We start from the raw sequence: 9,092 nt of genomic DNA on the forward strand, positions 1-9,092 counted from the left end.
TTGCAATAATGTTGCTATAAATATTTCCCACAGAGTTTTTCAAGGACTTATGCTTTCATGTCTTTTATTGGTACATTGTTGCTGTTGTTGTCTAGTTGCTAAGTCCTGTCCAATGCTTTACGACCCCATGGACTGTAGCCTGCCAAGCTCCTCTGTCCATGGGATTCTCCAGGCAAGAATACTGGAGTGGGTTGCCATTCCATCTTCCAGGGGATATTCCCAACCCAGGAATTGAACCTGCCTCTCCTGCATTACAGGTGGATTCTTAACTGTCTGAACCACCATGGAAGCCCTTTGGTACTACCTAGCTGCTAAATTGCTGAAGTTGCTAATCCTGGAGCTGGTGTTGGTCAGAAGTTGTGCCTCAGTCCCTCCAGTCGGATGAGCTGGGGTGGGGACAGGGAGGACCCTGGGCTGAGCTGACTCCCGGGGGAGAACTCCCCTCCTACAAGCAGGACCTCAGTGCTTCTGGCTGCACAAAGCAGAAGGGAGCTTCTGAAACCCTGGGCTGAGAGGATGGGAAAAGCCAGAGGCCACCCTCCTGGGGTCTCAGGTTCTAGGGCAGTTTCCGGACCAGAGCTCAGGTGGGTGGGGGTTAGGGCGGTGGGTGTGGTTCAAACACCAGAGACTGCCTTCCTCCTTACACTGAATGGTTTTAACTGGATGATTACATACTCATGTGCTGTATGCACTCAGGATAACTTCCTGAGACTGTAGTTATTTTTATAATTTTCCCTAGTTAAATGGTTGATTTGCTGAGAGTCCTCCAGGCTCCTCACTCCACTGTTTAGGAAATCTCAACCCTCTGGGGCATGCTATTATATTAAACTGCACGCCCTACACTCCGCGCCCTTTGGACTTACTATCTGTATCATGTTCTTCTGGTTTAATGGGAAGAGGATGCTCGTAATTCTGGCAACTGTCTGTCTTCCTCTGCTTGGGGTCACCTCAGTCCTGTTTTGAGGCTGAGCCCTGTACATCACTGGGCTCCACGCCCGTTGCAGTCCACTCACCCTGCTCTGAATGAGGAGGTCAGAGAGGAGGCCCCTTCCTGCAGAACTTCTCCCAACACTGAGTGGGTGGCCCTCACGCCTGGCCCCACACAGAGGACAGAAGGTCCCATTTTCACTGGAAAAGCCGAGACAAACATTATTAAGGGCTTTGCAGAGTCATTCTAGAACTTTGTCTCTTTTAGTTATTTTCATGTTTCTTTTTACCAGAAAATTATGAACAATTTGCCCAGAAACATCCATTTGTTCTTTTTACATGGCATACAAAGTAATTCGAGACATTGTTATACTCTGCCATACCTAGGCAGAGCTCTAGGTTGAAGTAACTGATTTTTATATATGTTCACTTTCCCTCAGCTGATAAGGGCAACGGTTGTTAGATAATAAGGGGGTATGTTAGTGGAAAGTTTAGAAAGTGAAATTGTATAATTTTAAATATTGCTTTTTAAAGCTATATATCTCCCTGGTAGCTCAGCTGGTAAAGAATCTGCCTACAATGCAGGAGACCCAGGTTCGATTCCTGGGTTGGGAAGAACCCCTGGAGAAGGGATAGGTTACCCAGTCTACTATTCTTGGGCTTCCCTGGTGGCTCGGTTGGTAAAGAATAAGCTTGCAATGAGGGAGATCTGGGTTCCATCCCTGGGTAGGGAAGATCTCCTGGAGAAGGGAAAGGCTACCCACTCTAGTATTCTGGCCTGGAGAATTCCATGGACTGTGTAGTCCATGGGGTTGCAAAGAGTTGGACACGATTGAGCTACTTTCACTTTTAAAGCGATAGCAAGTCTTTTCTATGAGGAGAGCACAAAATTATTGTTTTGTAATTCAAGGAAAATAAAAATAATATAAAAATTGTCTGGAGGTTTCTTAAATCCTCCTGTATTGTACATTTTGGGGACAATGCTTTTTTCCTATAAATTACTTAGCATTGGAGATTATAATGTAGTCATTGATTGAACCTCAGGAAAAAAAATTGTTGTTGCTGTTCAGTTGTCAAGTCATGTTTGACTCTTTTTGACCCTATGGGCTGTAGCATACCAGGCTTCTCTGTCCTTCATTATCTCCCAGAGTTTGCTCAAACTCATGTTCATTGAGTTGGTGATGCCATCCAATCATCTCATCCTCTGTCACCCCCTTCTCCTCCTGCCCTCAATCTTTCCCAGCATCAGGGTCTTTTCCAGTGAGTCAGCTCTTCGCATCAGGTGGCCAAAGGACTGGAGCTTCAGCTTCAGCATCAGTCCTTTCAATGAATATTCAGGGCTGATTTCTTTGGCGATGGACTTATATGATCTCCTTGCAGTCCAAGGGACTCTCAAGAGTCTTCTCCAATACCACAATTCAAAAGCATTTGTTCTTCAGCACTCAGCCTGCTCTCACATCTGCACAAGACTACTGAAAAAAACCATAGCTTTGACTATACGGACCTTTGTTGGCAAAGTGAAAAAAATAGAAGCACTAAAATAAACTACCAGGATATACATTCAGCAAAGTAAACCCAAACTTTAGTTACATCCTACAGATGGCTAATTCTGCCTTCAACAGCCTTGACATGGAAACACTGTGATAGATGTGAACAATTTAATGAGTGGTAACACACAGCTCTCACCTTCAGAAATTTCATATTCTGAAAGGGCAGAGAGGAACACACAGTGAAACCTGTCATTAGAGATTCTAAGAAGGTGATAACGTGAGCGCATCTTCACTTTCATTCGTAGCTCCAGTCTCTGCTGCTCCCACGTCTAGAGACACTCAATGGCTGCAGTGATTGTGTGTGAGCAAAATCAAGGTTCCTAAGGACCCCAGGCGACCCCACGACCCTCCAGAGGTAGGACCATCCTGGACAGTGGACACTGTAATGGGGCTTCCTGACCCCCAGAAGCCTAGGTGACAATGAACGAGTGACTGAGTGCATGGAGACCAGAGAGAATGGCTTAGCAAGCTTAACCAGGGGTATATAATCTGGGAGGAAGCTGACTTGTGGGAGTAATGAACAGGCACTTCTCAGGACTTCTACTTTGGGAAGCCCAGCTAAGCAAGGTTCCTCTGTTTTGAAATGCATCACCGTGATCTTCGAGAGGCCAACTAACTCTCAGGGGCTGCTCCCAGCCAAATATGAATCCCAGCAGAGAGATTCCGGCAGGTGGTTCCTGAGAGAGTCTCAGTGGGAAACTTGCCTAAGGACTGGCAATGGCCTCACCAAACATCCTTACACCTGTGCTGGACATCGCCCGTCCAGATGGGCATCACTGCGGTTAGCTGCACCCTCCTCTGGTTGGTTCACCATTTCCCCAGGAGCATCTCCCCTGATCACCCTCCTCACACCCAGCATCTGAAAGTTTGTTGTTTAATCACGCGAAGACACCGGGATTCTTGGCCCCTGGAGGAGAAGAATTCAATCCGGGGCCAGAGACGAGGCTTGATCGCTCAGAGCTTTTGTGTAATAAAGTTTTATTAAAGTATAAAGAAGATAGAGAAAGCTTCTGACATAGGCATCAGAAGGGGGCAGAAAGAGTACCCCTTTGCTAGTGTTAGCAATGAAGTTATATACTCTCCAATGAATCCAAAGAATGTCTGGAGGTTGTAAAGACCTCACCAGACCTACTCCCATAACTTACATTTCAAGATAACAGAATTAGCCAGAAGGTTTAATCCAGAGACTGTCCTCAGGCAGGATACATTATTGTTATATAATCCTAAGGAATGCAGAGAAGGGAAAAAAGTTTGTCCTTTCTTCCTTCTTGAGAATTCCAGACCCCTCTCTCCTTGGGAACCCCTAGACTCCTTATCAACCTGCCTAGGAACTAACTCTCTCACATCTCACCTTGGAATCTGCTTCTCAGGTACCACGATCAACACAAGATTCTTTATCTTCACTTGCGCTTTAGGCTGATGTGGCCCTGGAAGAATTGACTCTCACTGCTGGGGGCAAACAGAATAGGAAACTGACCACTTGCATATCTGAGGACACCTGGAAACCAGGCAGAAGATCAAACAGGACCAACGCCCACAAAAGGAAATAGAGCTTCCTGAAGGGATGTATCTTGAATGATAAATTTAGAACTTTACTACATAATGAAAGTTCCTGTGATCTAAGCATTCTTTTTTTTTTTTTAAATTATGTGTGTGCTCAGTTGCTAAGTCATGTCCGACTCTTTGTGACCCCATGGACTATAGGCTCCTCTGTCCATGGGAATTCCCAGGCAAGAATACTCGAGTGGGTTATCATTTCCTCCTCCAAGGGATCGTCTCAATCCAGGGATAGAGTCTCTTGTGTTGCCTGATTTGACGGGTGGATTCTTTACCACTTGAACCATTTGGGAAGCCCTTTTTAAATTATAATGGACTTAAAATCTAATATGTCAAGTTCAGTAGATATGGTTTATTCAATGGTTACTATTCTCATGCAAATTAATGTTCTGGAAGATCAAAAATAAGACATATTTCTAAGCCCAGGGCAAAACCAAAAGAAAAACAGTGAAGATAAGATAATAAATTCAGAATATCTTATATATGCATAATTAGATATCCAGAGTTGTAAAAGGGGTTGACAGAGGAGGAAATACTTAAACCAATAAAATACAATTTTCCTGAGCTAAGGAAGGATATACAATTTTAGATTCAAAGAGTCCAGGCCCTGGGGTAGATTGATTAGAAGAGAAATACACAGCAGCATACTATGGACAATTCCTAAATGTCCCCAGGTTTCTAAATTTCAAAGAGAAGGATAAAATTCTACAGATAATCTTAGAAAGAACATACTATTTATTAAGGAAATAAATTAGACTTGTATCAGTGTTCTCATCGGAAATATTGAAATGACATCATTGGAATATTAAGAATAAATGACTGAAATTAATAAAATGACATGCACAAGCAAGATATCTTCCCTGCTGGAATAATGAGATATTGGCAGACATGCAGGAACTGAGTGTATATCATCCATATAACATGTAAGGCAACTTTTACTGAATTCTGTGTAACTACGATTTTGCTAGGATTTCATGTGCATCATTTCATTTTGTGTTTACAATCGTGTGAGATCAATGGACTTATTGTTTTTATATGAAGATCAATGACTCAAAGAGGCTAACAAATTTGGGCAAAGCACAGAACTGGCATGCTATGTTTGGATGAAAATTAGGTGGTTTTGATCCTATTTACTTTTCAAAAACATAATTTTTCTTTTTCCAGATAGCTATCACGGGAACCAAAAGTGTTAGTTTTATATTTATTATACTATTTTTTGCTAAGATTAGAAAAAAATGTAAGAAAGAGGGACTCCTGATAGCCTGATAGCCTCTAGCAGATTGCAGTTTGCAAAAATCTGTTTCTAATTATAAGATCTGTATATGTGTGTGCATCTTTAATATACATATTTAAGGTCATTAAGCAAAGTAAATGCCTAAACTCACAGTATTGCAAGTTGATTGTGTTTATACTCATGTCTTTAGTTTTGTCAAGTTGCTGGGACTCTTTATGTAAAACGAGGCTTCCAGGGTGGCTCAGATGGTAAAGAATCTGCCTGCAATGCAGGAGACCTGGGTTGAATCTCTAGGTTGGGAAGATCCCCTGGGTGAGGGAATGGCTACCCACTCCAGTATTCTTGCCTGGAGAATGCCATGGATAGAGGAGCCTGGTGGGCTACAGGCCATGGGATCACAAAGAGTCGAACACGACTGAGCGATTAACACTTTCACTTTCCTTATATAAAAAAGGGGACACAGCAGTGGTTTTACAGGTTTTGAAATGCCAAGGCAGACTTCCTAGCGAACAGGAAACATTACTGAGGTATAAATTTTGTCTGCAGTGATCTCACTAGCTAGTTTATTTCATCATGTGATGGTGTATCAGCTTTTGAAGGACATATAATAACCATGGTATCACATTACTTTAGTGAAATGTAATCATGGAAAGCACTGTATAATATTAAATAGCTCCCAGAAGCCTGGAAGAATTAATATACTTCTGACACTTAAGAACTCGTTGTCAGGGAGACATCAGACTCTGGTGAGGGGGACTAAGACCCAGCATTTCTTTCTAAGCATGCTCACAACCAAACAACAGCCAAACTTTCTGTAGCCAAAGTTCTAGTTCTCATTTCATACAACCCCTACTTCTCTGACTGTTTGCTAAGATCTGTCCCGTGTACAGTGAGGTCTGCATTGTGAAGGGTGAACTGATGTGATAGATTTCAGCATGGCTGGGAATCAGAAATTTGTATTATTTTTTTCTATCAAATGTAGAAAAAAGGTACATCATAAGAATTCTAAGAAAGTGTCATTGTTTTGATGAGAGTTGCATAGAAAACTATTGATGCAAATCCCCAAATTATTTTGGCAGAGAAAAAGAAATACATTATATAAAAAGTATAGCCTCATAGTATCAGTGAACACTAAAGAGAAAGAAATCTATCAGGAAAAAAAATGAGAATCACACATCACAGCTTTAAAGTCAAATGAATGTACTTGTAGTTCATGTTTAAATTTATGAGGGAAAGAAAATTATTTCTAATGAGATCACTGGAAGACATATGTTAGGTGCTAAACTTTTTTCACACTAATTGCTAAATTAATGTGATAAAATTGTTCACAGTATTGCTAGTGTCTTGTTTGTCTGCCTTAAATGATTTTTTTATTAGCTTTGATTATAGGCTACTGTAAATATGATACTGAAAGACTGTTCTAGTCAGTTATATGCTGAGTGGTTTTATTATACTCTAGTTAAAATGCTGGCAATGTTCCTTTGTTTAAAAGAGATGTAACTTTTATTTGACTCTACTGCTTGGACCCTATGACTTGGCTATAGCCCAAAGCAGTTGATAAATATTATTATAATGACTGTGACCTGTCACCTGTTTAACTGAGACTAAAAGTTCCGTTGCTTCTCACTGTACACTAGGTGAGGAACTCTTCCAGAGGTGACTCAGTGAAAACACAGAATTAAAATGATTATGGTATGGTCATCTATCAGTGCAATACATTTTATTGCCTGTGTTTTTTGGAAGGGAGCCGAACACCACAGTGGCTAACTATGAACTCAGCACTCAAAAGGTTTTATTTCTGCTGCTGTGTAGTGAAGACCCAACAGCAAACTGAGGCAGAACATAAAACACATTCTTATCAAAATGAAGAACAGTAGAAGAACTACTCCAATCCAGTATTCATTGTTGCCCCAACACACATCTACACGCATCCACATACACACACGTACACACATATTCACACACACACATGCACAAACACGTACACACGTGCACCTGCACATCCACACACACGTACACACAGACACACCCACACACACACACAGACACATGCACACACACAAATGCACACACATCCACACACACACATATACACACATCCACACACACACGTGTGCAAACATGTACACACATGCACCTGCACATCCACACACTCATATACATACAGACACACCCACACACACACAGACACATGCACACACAAATGTACACACACATGCACACACATCCACACACACACATGTACACACACATCCACACACATCCACACACACACATGCACAAACATGTACACACATGCACCTGCACATCCACACACACAGACACACACACACACACACAGACACATGCACACACACAAATGTACACACACACCCACACACACACGTACACACACATGCGCAAACATATACACACATGCACCTGCACATCCACACACACATGTACACATAGACACACCCACACACATACAGACACATGCACACACACACACACACACACATATACACAAGCAGCATCTGTAATAGGCAGTTCTGTCCCAGGTCTGCAAGTTCCCTCTGTCATCCTGTGCTGAGGCCGCTGCAGCCCTCCTGTTTGAACTGCTTGATGATTAAGGAGTTTCTAGATGGGGGAACATTACATGCTGACACTATCTGAAAAAAGTGCTGAGAAAACCTTAGAAGGTGCTCATATCACAACTAAAAGATCCTACCTGATGCAACTAAGACTGAGAAATAAGTAAGTAAATACATACACTAAAAAAAAATGTTATCATTGTAAGGAATGCCATAGGAGACAGGGTGAAAACACCTTAAAAGTATATATACATTTTTTTCATGAAACATCATTCTTTAATAAGAAAATTTAATTTTCAGTTTTGTATATATTAAAAAGAGAGAATGAGATATTCCTGTTGTTTATCATGAAACAAATCATTGGTTTCTACTTTGAATATGATCACTGTATTTTTAGTAATCCTTGAATTCAAATAGTTTGAATCTTCTACAAGGAGCCTGTAAAGGCAAATGCAAAGGTGCAAACTGATCAAAGAAGTAAAAACAAGTGAGACATTAAACTCAGGTATGATTTGGGATCAGTTCTCTGACTGTGTTAAATATATTAGTTGCCATAAGTATTAACTGTTTTTGATAATATAGTCTGTGCTGAATTTATTGATAATTTTAAGGTCAAAGCTGCTGCTGCTGCTAAGTCACGTCAGTCGTGTCCAACTCTGTGCGACCCCACAGACGGCAGCCCACCAGGCTCCCATCCCTGGGATTCTCCAGGCAAGAACACTGGAGTGGGTTGCCATTTCCTTCTCCAGTGCATGAAAGTGAAAAGCGAAAGTGAAGTCACTCAGTCATGTCCGACTCTTCACTACCCCATGGACTATAGCCCACCAGGCTCCTCTGTCCATGGGATTTCCCAGGCAGGAGTACTGGAGTGGCTTGCCATTGCTTTCTCTGAGGTCAAAGCTAGAATTTATTTATTTTTATTTACTTAAGGTTTTTAATTGGAGGATAATTGCTTTACAATGTTGTGTCAGTTTCTGCTGTACAGCAAAGTGAATCAGCCCTGTGTCTATATATATCTCCCTTTTCTGATTTCCTTCCCATTTAGGTCACCACAGAGCACTGAATAGAGTTCCCTGTGCTATACAGTAGATTCCCATTAATTATCTATTTTATGCAGATAGATAATTTATGTAGAATCTGCCTGCAATGTGGGAGACCTGGGTTTGATCCCTGGGTTGGGAAGATCCTCTGGAGAAGGGAATGGCTACCCACTGCAGCATTCCAGCCTGGAAAATTCCATGAACAGAGGTG

The 9,092-nt window shown here is 41.7% G+C and overlaps 1 non-coding gene across 1 annotated transcript; it reads left to right on the plus strand.

The window, feature by feature from the left end:
* The first annotated feature begins 1,470 nt into the window (after window positions 1-1,470).
* Window positions 1,471-1,542, plus strand: TRNAC-ACA (transfer RNA cysteine (anticodon ACA)). Its single transcript has one exon. It is a non-coding gene; the product is annotated as a tRNA-Cys (tRNA).
* Window positions 1,543-9,092: the final 7,550 nt, after the last annotated feature.

This window comes from Bos mutus, chromosome 14 (genome assembly GCF_027580195.1).
Source record: "Bos mutus isolate GX-2022 chromosome 14, NWIPB_WYAK_1.1, whole genome shotgun sequence".
NCBI lineage: Eukaryota > Metazoa > Chordata > Mammalia > Artiodactyla > Bovidae > Bos > Bos mutus.